Genomic DNA, 13,480 nt, shown 5'->3' with positions numbered 1-13,480 from the left:
GCGGGAACACGTCTTAAAATGGAGCTCTTGGGGCAGAACAGGCCTTCCTTTTTACCTACATCCCATACAGTGAGAATTCAAACTTTCTAATTAGATTTCCCCCATATCATGTCATGTGTGCAACTGTGAGGTGTGTATTTTAACTCAGTTGCATTTATTTCAAGATTTCAGACCTGGCAAATATCTCGCTAGTAAAACCAAGGACCCGTGACAGGTATGAAGGACTTGCAGAAACAAGTTTCCCCAAGGATAAAGCAAAGGACAGGGCAGTTGAAACGCGGGGACCAGCGTGTTTTCACCACCTTCCACGTGCCAAACTCTCACACACCTCCTCTTCTTTATTTCTTACCGTCAGATTGTGGGGTTTATTTCATTATGCTCAATTTGTAGATGAGGAAACTCAGGCTTAGAGAGATTAAGGGCTTGCCCAGGTTCACGGTGTAATTTGCTTTCCTGGCAGTGATAAAGAATGTATAAGGGAATTATTGTTGCTGTTTCCCTGAAGCTAGCCAGCCAGCTATTCTGGGAAAGTGGAAGTGGACACAAGATTCCAATGAAAAGCTCTGAAATCTTAGTCATATTTATAGCATGTTATCCTCAATCCCCTCTTTTCTACACCTCTAGGTTCTGCAAGGGATTTATAGACATTTGGTTTTCAAGCAACTTGTTTTCATTAGAAAATAACTTTAAAAATCTAGGGATTTATTATTCCCTCTCTCTGCAAATCAGCGCTTGACCAGTTTACCCACAGCCAAGCTGAGAGATGGGAATTGTACAGATATGTGGATTTGAGCCCACTATTCTCCCACTAAACAGCAGTGCATGTCTCTCATTTCTCAGAGATGTCTGAAACTTCCAAACTAAACAGTTTGAAAGACAAAGCACCCTGGAAAAATAGCTATCAAATTCACAAATTAATTGTCATGGCAAGTAAGAAATGGGGCACAGGCAGACAACTGTCTTACAGGTTTGATTTAAAGGGTTCTGGAAAAATGTGTCTGCTCTAGAATTTTCTTACTCTGTTGTTTTCATGACATTATTTATCATTACTATAACAAATTTTATTTCCTTTTTAGCACTTAAACATTGTCAATAGGTACCATATTGTTTGTTATTTGTTTATTTTCTATCGCTCTACCTTGTTTTAACCAAAGCTCCATGAGACCACTGTTTTATTCACCCTAAGTCTTCAAGTCGTGGGTAAGTGTCTGGAACTTTGTAGGGACTTGGTAAATATCTGCTGAAAATGTACAGGATGAAGGACTCCAGTCCTTCTACTTTCTTACATCAATATTTTTGTGTGTGTGTGTGTGTGTGTGTGTGTGTGATTTTCCCCAGCTATATTTCGGGAGCTGAGCTCCCTTTCTGTGTTCCCCCATGCAACAATTTGAGGTGATAAAGACAGTATTTACAAGCCTTCTGAGTTACTGTCCTAGTAAGAATTAATGTTCCTCAGAGTTCTTTGCAGAGGACAGAATAAAATTCTCAAGAATGTGTGGCTCCATATCTAGAGATTACTGGATTTTTCAAGAGTTAACATGTATTGGGGAAGTGGCTCAGTTAATAAGATACTTGCCAGGCAACCATGAGGACCTGAGTTTGATTCCCAGTGACCATGCAAAGAGCCTGGCATGGTGGCTCCCTTGTAATCCCAGAACTGGGGAAGTAGAAGCTGAAGGTGGATTCTTTGGACTCATAGAACAACCAGTCTAGACAAATAGTTCTGTGAGAAATCTTGTGTCAAAACATAAAGTGAAGAGTGACTGGGGAGGACACTTGACATTGATCTCTTTGCTACACACATACATACATACACATGCACACACACATACATACATACACAGAGAAAGAGTTTTTAAAGTTAACATGATACCTATATCATAAAGGTATATTTATGACATATAATGGAATTTTCTCAGAAAAACCTAGAGTGGGGACCCATAATCTGAGAAATGGTTTACATTTCAACAATACACTGGACTATTTATGCTGAATAAGGTTCAGATACCAAATGAGTAATGAAACAATTAGACTTACACAATGTTGGATTTTGGAACCGCAGAGAATATAATATACTCTGGTCTGTACCATTAACTCGGGTGTGAGGGTAGTGAGTGTATTCTTAATGCTCATAACTGGGTGTTTGTCACACACAAATCATCATTCAGATTGTGCAGGTAGCAACAGATCTGCAATTATTTATTACAGAAGTGTGACCTATGTATAAACACACAACTCAGTATTTCATGAAAACACTAAGAATTCAGGTGTTTCTCACGACTTTGCATTTGGCAGTGTATGAGATGATGTCATACCTATACACATATACTTCAATTTCCCCATCACCTACAGGTACTTCTTGGTCTTCAGCAAGTGACTTCCAATCCGCATTCATTTATACATACTTATTAATTTTTAAGAGTTGAAATGGAGAAAATGTGTGAAATATATGACTATAGTTTTACAATCACTTATCAAAATGTAATATTTTTTCTATAAAGCCATTTTCCTAGTTTTGAGTAAATACAGCTAAGTTGGAGATAAAATACACTAATGATCTCATCTAATATATACATATATATATATATATATATACTATTCAGAGAAAACAATGAAAAGAATATGAGAAAGCCAAGCCTAATTCTGAGTCAAGGCATGGTAACCCTTTAGGCACATGTCACCATGCCTAGAGTTAGCTTTGGCAGAATAAAGCCGTCACGGGAGTCAAACTCACTAGACATATCATGAAACGATAACGCATGATTCCAGGTTCATTAAACTCATGCAATATGACAGAACATTTCATTATTGACGCAGATATGAGAAAAAGTGTTATGCTGCTATTTATAATATGTCCTGTGTGTCGTGGAATTGAAATATTTCCAAATCATCAATAATTAAAATGATGAGAATCCATCATTTCACTGACATCTACTTCTCCATGAAAAGCTGGCCTGTTTTTAATGTGCTCACACATATTCTTGTCAATCACAAGCTGTCACAGCAGATTATCTCATTTGGTAGATCACATGGCAGCTAGCAGAAAATCTCCAGGTTTAAATATAGATCTTAGGTGTAGTATCGAGAACCCCTTTCATGGAAAATTTCCCCCGTGACTACATCTTACAGCAGGTAGGGTTTTGCAGGCTTACCATGATACTCAGCCCGTGCTCTCCTTAACAAAGCTCAGGGCTATAAATGATAACCCTGAGAGCCCAATAGCAGAGTACCACATTTAAGAGGTCTACAAACACAGGACTACAAACTTAAAGGCAATCAGATCCTGAGCACTAGAACTTGACCCTAGCATCTTTATAATACTTAAGTCCTACAAGGACTGGATCCAGGAAGTTTTCTCTTTACTGACATCAAGCAGAGGCTGTGGAAAACTGAATAAAATCTAAGAGGGGGGAGGACCTAGGACTTACCACAGGGCAGGGAACCCTGACTGCTCTTTGGACTGGAGAGGGATGGGGAGAGGAGTGGGAGGAGGAGGAGAAGGGTGGGAGGAGGGGGAGGGAAATGGGAGGCTGGGAGGAGGTGGAAATTTGTTTTTTTCCCTTTTCTCAATAAAAAAAAGAAAAAAAATAAATAAGATGTTAGTTTACTCTTTTAGTTTACAAATTAACATTATGCTAATATCTCTTTAATAAACATCAGAAAAGTAAAAAAAAAAACAATATAACAAAGAATCCGAGAACTTGTTCCAAGGCCTCTTTCTGACAGGATCATTAATAAATGTCAGAATCACTCCACGATGGAATTATAAGAACTAGTAAGACATCTTCATGAATAGTCTTCATAGAAAACACTTACACTTCTCTGATTATTTCCATCTTTTCTTTTTTTTAATCTTCCATCCTAATCTTTCTAATTAGGTAGTCAATTCAAAATACAAGAAATAGTCTAATTTAACAGGGAATATTTCCAATCAGTCCTGACCTTGGCCTGACCTCTAAGTGACCACTCTGTATTCTGAGGTGTATGGACTGCTTTCTTAGTCTTTCAGAGACAGTGACTCGGCTGTCAGCAATGATACTCACAGGGACAATGAACAGTGCAAACCATTAGACACGTGCTGGGGGCTTTTTTTCTTTGCAAATTTGAGGTTACTTTCCATAACAGACAATTTTTACTATCTATGCTGATTTTCTAAAATTCAGTTTAAAAAACAGTAAAACATGGAATATAATCACCAAAATGCTGACTTATTTGACCTTCTTGTAGGAGAAATAAAATAATAAATACTTTTTCCTGGGAATCACTGTTGAATTGTGGTTCTCCTATTAAGTATTCACATTATGACCTACAGACTTTCTTAAGCTCTGCAAAGTCCCAGACCTCTCTCTCTATGCCAGTGCTAAACACACAGTAGGCACACAATAAACATGTTTATCGGGTTACATTTTTATTGAATTGAAAATAAAACCTAGGTAGACAACCACGTTCCTTTGTTTTCATCTACTCTGGCCTGGCGGGTTACTTGCAGGCAGAAAGAAACCTCCGAGAAGCTGCTGAGAGGAGATTGAGTTGAAATAATGGCAGGTCACTGACTGGTGCCTCCAGCTGACTGTCTCTAAAGCGCACATGCAGATGGGAAGGTTGTGTCACTAACGCTGGCTCTGTCAGTGGCTTTCCTGCCCTCAGCAACGCTTATGCCTCCCCAAGCTAAGCTCGTCTTCTGTCTTCAAAGTCATCCATACGTGGTTTATTGTTACAGTATACCCGTAAGTTAAGCATCACCCCACGTGTGTGTGTGTGTGTGTGTGTACAAACATATATTTACATTTACGTTCTCAATATTTTGAAAGTGAACAAACGTCAGTGTTTAGGCTCATCTCTGAGAATAATCAGATGGCGGCTTCCCCCCATTGTCCTTATCCTACATCTTTTAAACAGACATGTGATATGCTAGTCTGTGTCCAAGCTCACCTACAATTTCTTCTCTCAAAAGACAAGACACATCTGCCACCTGCTCTGCTCCGTGTCCCAGTAACAACTGTCGAGCAGCATAAAGATTGATTATCAGTCAAAAACCATTGCACAACACCAGATTTTGGTGGGTTAAGCTTGCTGATCCAGCAGGAGATGGTGTGAAATTTTCAGGAGCGTGTGCCAACATTTTGGTGTAAAAGAACAGCAGTGCATGTCACAATGAAACACAGCCAAGGATGTGCAGACAAAGCACAGAAGTTTTTTTGTTCTTGTTGCTCTGGACTTGGCTATTAAAAAGGATAAAATGGGGGCGGGAGAAGAAATTAGCTTGTACATCTAAAAACTGTCCACCAAGATGTGACATTATTATTTTATGTATACTTACCCAGGAATTTTTTTCTCTTAGTTTACCTACAGATAATCTTTGCATATCTCTTTTGTGATACTATTGTTCACTAGAAGGCAAGAATATCTTATCCTTATAAAACTAATCAAGGATTTTGGTGAAGAGATCATGTATAAATATATGGAGTTTTAGAATTATAAAAACATATTTGCCTAATAAAACATTTTGTGTAAGCAAATGTTTCTCTGAATATAAAATAAGACAAGCGCTGTCTAATGTTACAGCAAATCTGAAAGCACGTGAGTCTGAGTCACCACACAGGGCGGGTGCAGTGGGTGCCACCCCAACAGCTCCCTTTATAGGCACCATGCTGTCCCAGTTCAAGGAGCTGCTTGCTTTCTGATAACCAAGTGTTACCAGCCTGATAGCAATTCTAGTGCCATCTCATACAGTAGCATCAATGCATGGGGGACTTCCACTGTCTCCTCTGTAATCAACTCCAGAATTAGTTTTCTTTGGCTCATACACTCACTGCCTAGGCTTGTCTTTGCTCCACCAACTTTACAAGACTGGCTGGGAAATTGCTTCTAATGTGGTATCAGAAGCTTTGGGGGCATAGCAGGCAGACTCGCTGGTTCTTCTGGCGAGACTGACTCTCACGTGAGGTCACACGTGGTGAGGAACAGAGGATAACGAGGCTCCGTACAGCGTGCGTGGAAGAGTGAAAACACCGCTGCTTTCCTCCTTTCTTTAAAGGTGTCATTTCACATTGAGAAAAGGATTTTTCCCCCTAGAAAACCCTCACTTCTGAACTCTTAAATATAAGGATATTGGGGAAAAAACTCCAAGCAGAAACTCTATCTGAGTTTCTATATTTAAACACATAAATATAAATATTTAAAGGTTAAAAATTAAGATTGAGCTGTAATGCTTATTTTATGAGTAATGTTACTGGGAGAATCACATGTATATAGAATTATTTGTTCGTTACTTGTCACAATTTCTTAATTATGTTAATGCGATCTGAAAAAAAACCAAGAGCGTAAATGAAAAGATGATCCTGGGAACTCTGAACTATTTTCTGAGAGCACACATCTCATGAATTACGTCTGCCGAGTGCCACAGAAACTAAACAGTAAATTCAATAATCTCTGATTTAATTTATTATATTTTCATCATTTAACCTCCTGCAGGCTCCCTAATGTCTATTCAGATCTATATTAAATTAAGCACCAATGCTAATGAAGGGCAATAAACGTGGCTGTCAGTGGATTTTTCTTTCATTAAGCACATTATCCTCTTACTGAGCTGTAAATGCGTAAACATTAGTTTTGTTAAACCATGCAAAAAAGACAGGAAGAAAATCATTTTTTAATTGCACTCCTTAAGCAATTTATTGTGAAGGAGTACGGTGTTTCTTTTTCTTTTTTTTTTACCTTTAATTTTTTTGAATGGATTTAAAAAGGGCTCTCCTGTTGAAACATAAACGTTGGCTTCATGGGGTATATCTTCAGGTTTGAGGGCTTCCGTGCCGTCTGCCAAAAACATTCGTCGCGCAGCCATGTTCAGATTCAGCTTGTGTGTGGCGCTTCCAGCAACTAGAAAAGAGTAACAGGTAGGACACAGTGATCTACAAAGAAAGCAGCACATTCCCACAGAACCAAACCAGGAGGTCAAGGGAGTCACACGTCAGGTTCAGGAGCTCAGTCAGTGACATGGCTGTTTCCCAGCACTGAAAATGCAGAAACAAAAACCAAATCAAATGGCAAAAATAGCTCATTATTTATATTTATAAGTATTTTATAAACATTCTGTGTTTTAATTTATAAACAGTCTGTGTGTTAATAACTACAAAACGCATAGCCATTGTATTTATTTAATTAATCTGCTTAATTCTTAACCCAGTATTCGATTTACTTTAACATAGGAAAGTAGTAAAATTCCTACAACTATATAAGCAATATACAGGTTCAGATTTACACAACATTTTAACACAATAATTATCTTTCTTATTTGTTTGTATTATAAGGAAATAAGATATAAAGGACTGAAAACGTCAGGCTATTAGTTACCAAGGCGATGGTTGGTGCAGTAATGTTGGCAAAGGCTGTTCCAGATCCATTTGTATAAGCCGTCACTCTCATGACTCGTGGTTGAAGTGTATATCTCTGAGACAATCCTTGGCAATTATGGGGTGACATCCATTTTAGCGCGGACTCTGATGCGCTAAAAGAAGGGAAAAAAACCACAAAACTTTGTGCATGGTAACAACTTAAAACTTTTTCAAAATGCTGTCCCACAGTTCTCTAATATAAGCACTTAAAGATTGTTCCTACAAGTAAGAAGATCCCACAACAAAACTTTTGATACAGCAAGATCAACACTGTTTCAGTATCCAAACACACAATAGGATGTTTGCCAAGACTGTTACTCTCTCCAAATGAATCATTCTGACCATTTACTAGTAAAACCCAGAGCATTCTTGTTTAGATTATGTACATGAAGAATTAGAGCCAGTCAGACACCTGCCATGTTCTGACAGCCAAGACAATAGTAGGGGCTTAATAGCATGGGATATTAAAGGGCTAAGATTTTTCCACAAGTGTCTACACTTTGAAAGGAAGTTTTTCACTTTTAAAGGATATAAAAAATTCAAATAGGTTTATTATGCTGAAAATGTTAATTCAAAAGTTAATTTTATTGCCTATATTTTTCCAATTTCAAATTGGGGAGCAATAAGAGTTGAGATTTCTAGGTTTTTATCTTTAGTCAAAAGTAGTTTAGATTTTTTTCAAAAGTACATGGTAAGCTGCCAAAAATATTTCATTCAGAATCTTCTTCTAATAATTTTCATTTAAAGGGTAGTAAAGTCAGCATTTAAAAACAAAAACTTTAAGTAAATTAAGTTAAAACCATAATCTATCTGTATATTCAAAACCCTGAATGCAATGGAGATCTTCCTCAGTGCCTGAGTTCTCCTCTTCGCCACCTTTTCCTCTTGGGCTAACAGTTTATGACACACCAAAAATGTACGTACAAGATGGCTTGATAACTACATTCTGTTTGATTCTGCTCCAAAATATTGGTTAAAGACCAAAAGCACACGTTTCTATTTAAAATAAATGTCTTCTAAGCAATGCCTCTGCCTCCAGCGTTCGCTTCAGATTTTGATGACCCAGGGTGGAGCGCATCTCATGTTCTCTAAAATGTAATTAGCCACACTCTGACTCCAGTGTTTTCAAAGGAAAAATCCAATAATAGCCGAAAACAGAATCCAAATGATACACTATGTTTTAATGTCTGAAATAGTCAATGGAATCACTATAAATTCTGCTCAAATAAAAGAGCTTCAACAGTTGGTTAAAAGAAGAGCGAACGGCTTTGATTACCTCGGCTGACCCACTGGCACACTGATGAGTCTCTTTCTCTTGGAAGCCGACATAAAACAAGAATTGTTTTTTCTCTTGGATTTGCAGCTATCTGGGTTTGATGGTTCCTCCTAGCTGTGATCTGATGCTGTTTGATGTGTAGAACAATCTTGAAGACCTGACCCTTGTGATCCAGCCATTGAAGGCAGAAGTCTGCTGGGGCCGAACTGAAGCTGCAAGCAATCGTCCGTAGTTTTAATAACAGCTTTTGCCTGGTTTGACATGAACTCCCTGAAAGAAACAGCACGTGGAAGAGTACAGTGAATCCATTGTAATGACTTTATTAACATCTACCATGCAGTAAATGCCGTGAGCTATCGGTTAGACAAAGGTACTCACTCAGTCGGGACTTTGAGGCTTGTAATAGTCCTAGGGGGTAGGCAGTATTTGGAACTTCCCTTTACACTTAAGTTGAATATCAGAAAGGTTAGGTAAACATATACATCATTAGCAGAGGCAGGGTAGGAGCTTGGAGCCAAATGTATCCTACCACTGAGCTTAACTGTTTTATTTAGTTGAACTGAAGAAATCTGTATAATGCTTAAAGATGATAATTTGTAATTTTATGATTTACTTTATTAAACATGAGCAATCTAAGTACTAGGAAATCGTTAAAGAGATGTGGCCCCTACAAGCATAAAACTTGCAAGCTATCCCTCAGGAGTGGATATATTTTTAAATGAGTACATGAATGTATATTTAAATGGACAAAAGTGATTTAAGAGAGCTGGCTTAGCACTAGTGAGAATATGGTTGATATCAACTGTAGAGATGGCGCAGAAGAGGACTGGCTGCTCTTCTAGAGGACCTGCACCGACATCTGCCACCCCGTTCCAGGAGATGCCCTCTTCTGACCTCTGCATGATGCACAGACATGCAAACACACAAAACACTCACATAAAAAACATTTTTTTTTTGTTTTTTCGAGACAGGGTTTCTCTTTAGCTTTAGAGACTGTCCTGGAACTAGCTCTTGTAGACCAGGCTGACCTTGAACTCACAGAGATCCACCTCTACCTCCTAAGAGCTGGGATTAAAGGCGTGCTCCACCAGCGCCCTGCAAAAAAACAATTTAAAGGAAGGTGATTGAGTTGGTATTGGGATGACTCACTCAGCCCAGTTTACCTAGGAGTTGAAAGTCACTCGTCTCAGAGAAACTGGGACAGGTAGTCACCCACGCCCCAGAATTCAAGGTGAGTGAGTGGCATTGAGAAGAACAGGAATGTGTAGACACAGGACCATGTGACCTGGGATGATATGAAATAGCAAGTCACAGTGGTAAGGCAGGTATGGGTTTGATGGTTTAATCAGATTGGACAAGGGTGGCATACTTGAGAACACCCATCAGTGGGAGGATGACGCATAGAAGATATCTATAGTCTTACACAGGTCTCACACACCTCTAACTGGAGCTACTCAAACATCTACCAAGTTGGTCTCTCTGTTTCTCTGGAATGACACTAGTATTAGTCAAAGTTCTCATACATATATACATGTGACATATATACACACATATATAGTTATCATATATATGTGTGTGTATGATAACTATATATGTGTGTATATATATTATATATATTCATATATATGTGGGATTTATTAGATTTATTAGAATGACTTACAGGCTGTGTTCCAGCTAGTCCAACAATCACTGTCTACCAATGGACATTCCAGGAATCCACAAGTTATTCAGTCCACAAGGCTAGATGTCCCAGCTGGTCTTCAATATATGCCATAATTCCCATGAAGTAGGCCCTAATGCTAGTGAGGGATGGACTTACTTGTGAGAGCGTGGGTAGTCAGGCAAAGAGAGAACAAGTTTTCTTTTTTCAACATCCTTTATATAGGCTGCCAGCAGAAGGTGTGGCCCAGGTCAAAGGTAGCTCTTCCCACCTCAGAAGTTCTGGATTAAAACTGTAAGCCCCCCACCTCCATGATCTGGATTAAAAATGTGTCTTCTCACTTCAAATTATTTAATTAAGAAAAATTCCCTCACAGGTGTGCACAGACATTTGAGTTTTAGTTAATTCCAGATGTTGTCAAGTTGACAATCAAGAACAGCCATCTCAAAACTGCATCTTTGGGGCAGTATGCACTAAAATTATTTTCATCTAATTATGATTCTGGTATGATAAAAAAAAACCAGTAAATTAAATAATTAAATGACTTAATAAATGATAAAACACAATCACATTTAATAAGTGGGTTAGTAATAGATTTATTTATGACTTGATTTTTCCCTAAAGATTTCTATCTAAAGGCAGAGAAAGAAAACTTAATGAGAATGATTTTTCTTCTTGTTGTCTCTATTTTAATAACATTCGTGAACCTTACTGGCTTATTATAGCAATTTTAAGAAAATTAACAAAAACCATATTTTCAGTCTCCGTTACGGATTTCTACCCCACGAACTTCCATGCCAGCCTCTAAATCCCTCAGCAGTCATAGCAATGCAGGACCTTTTATATCTCTAATCTGGAGATCTTTAAATCCATTCATCCAGGTAATCTATAACCATGGTTGTACTTCCTTCAAAAAGTGTTCAGTTTTAATCTGAATTCAGGACTTACTTTTTTTTTACAGCCATTCCCATTGAAATAATTATGGAATTGAAGAACAGAATGTTTAAACTAATACTCATACACATACATTTACAATTGTAATTGTTATTAACTGGAAAGAAAACACCCTGTAACTGCAGGAGGAAAGTCACCGATTAGGTGCATAGGAGCTTCACGAAGGGATGGGACACCCAACTGCCACACATGGGGCTGTAAGTTGCCGGACGCGGGTGCTGGGAACTCTGTTTAGATCCGCTGCAAGAGTGTCCATGTTCTGAACGGAGCCGTCTCTCCAGTCCCGAAGGTTAGATTTTAAAAGGCTTGGTCTTGTACAGGTCTTGTGCAGGCACCCAGAGTTGCTGAGTTCATGTGCGCAAAAGCCACCTCATATACTCCCCATCCTCTGACCCTTGTATTCATCCGTGACATTCTCTGAGCCTCTGGTGGGAAGCAACTGCTCTTCTTTAGGGCGGTGGCTACTGGCAGGTTGCCCACGCCCCAGTGGACTTCCCACACTCTTGTGCATAAAGGCACCACTAATTGGTTAAAAAGAAATAAAATAAAACAACCAACTTGAAATGGTTGGGGATAGAGCTCAAAGTAAAGCACTTGACCGTAGGTTTCAAGTCCTGCGTTGATCTTAAATACTTAGGGAAGAAGAGGTGGGGACAAGGATTTATATACCACTGTGTTTGCTAGTTATGTGGTTTGAGGTGATTTTTCTCCATCCATAAAGGAGTAAAAGCCTCTACTTTTGTATCTTTTCCACTTTCAAGGGAATTCAAGCAGTGAGTTGTGTGTACAGATTATTCTTGGCCAACTATGGTACCGTGTAAAACGTATCACATAATGCTACTTAACAACTATGGTACCATGTAAAACATATCACATAATGCTACTTAACAACTATGGTACTGTGTAAAACATATCACATAATGCTACTTAACAAAAAATAATTTAAGAAACAAAATATTGGAAAGTCCAAGTCAAAAATTACATCAGACAAAGTTGGTTATTGAACTAACCATTATTCCTTGGATTTTCCTGAGACACCAAACTTTGGGCACACTGGGGAACTCTGCCTCCTAGTGAAGATGTCCTCTGATTAGTCTCAGTACGCAAACGCCCCGTGGACTAGAGCCAGCAAGGAAATTCTATTTCCCTTGTCCCTGCAGGATAAATAATTTGTTTTTATGTAATTTTAGCCAATGAGACATGAGACGCCTTCTGGGCAAAGTTCTTTTTGTTAGGTGGGCTTTGGTCATCCAAACGTCCCTCTTCTTTCAGATACTGTTGAGAGAAAGTGTATTGATCTATCTGGCAAGCAGGAGGGGAGAGGCAGAACAAACTGGCCAGTGTTCTGAGGATTTCAAGGGAAAGGCATGAAGAACTTGTCTTTTTTATAACCACTGAACCACTAAAGTTAGCACGATACTTACTCTGTGAAGTTTTCCAGTGCGATAATAAAAACGCTCTCATTTTAAAAGTCACTTTCAGCTGGACTTTCTATAATTATCTCCTTGTATTTCTACTCACTTCATAAAGGAAACTACATTAAATGCAAAGCAAATTTAATGTAGCACACAGGTAATCATCTGAATTGTACTTCCATTGGTTTTAGTCTTATTAAAAGTTTTACTATTATTGAATTAATTAAAGGATAAAATATAAGTCAGTCTGTTATTTACTAAAAATCCAACTTTCATTTAGCCAAAACCATTTCAAGGGAAATTTTATCATAAGCATAAAATGACAGGTTGATTTTTTTTTACCCCCCCCTTCCCCTTTGAAACACAAAGCATCCTTGGCAAATTTAGATTTCTATAGAGTAAATCTGCATGTGGCTAATAATTCTATTCATAAGTGAGAAGTGTGGCTACTTTGACAGACCGTGGCTCAATAGCAAATATGCAGGTCTAACTTATTACAGAGTTTAGATGTGAATTCAGCAGCAGGATAATGACAGTTGCCAGGGATTTGTGCTTGCTGTCACTGCATCCAGTGTTGCCTGTCAAAATGTCTCTTTTTCTTATACAGAAGCCATAGAATTTTTATGGATAGCAATTACGTACAATATACAATGAAGTACATCAAATCTAACAACCACTCTTTAGCCCTTCATTATTTGGTAGAGTCTTTGTTAAATGTATCAACCATTTTCATCTAAATTATTTATTTATACTGTATATTTGACAAGCACACATTTCTTGC

The 13,480-nt window shown here is 38.2% G+C and overlaps 1 pseudogene; it reads right to left on the bottom strand.

Annotated features, from left to right (window-relative positions):
• Window positions 1-9,572, bottom strand: part of LOC142844285 (doublecortin domain-containing protein 1-like) — a 154,493-nt pseudogene extending 144,921 nt beyond the window's left edge.
• Between the last annotated feature and the right edge of the window lie 3,908 nt (window positions 9,573-13,480).

Source organism: Microtus pennsylvanicus, chromosome 2 (assembly GCF_037038515.1).
Source record: "Microtus pennsylvanicus isolate mMicPen1 chromosome 2, mMicPen1.hap1, whole genome shotgun sequence".
NCBI lineage: Eukaryota > Metazoa > Chordata > Mammalia > Rodentia > Cricetidae > Microtus > Microtus pennsylvanicus.
Note: the sequence above shows the minus strand (reverse complement) of the source record. Positions and strands in the feature narration are given on the sequence as shown.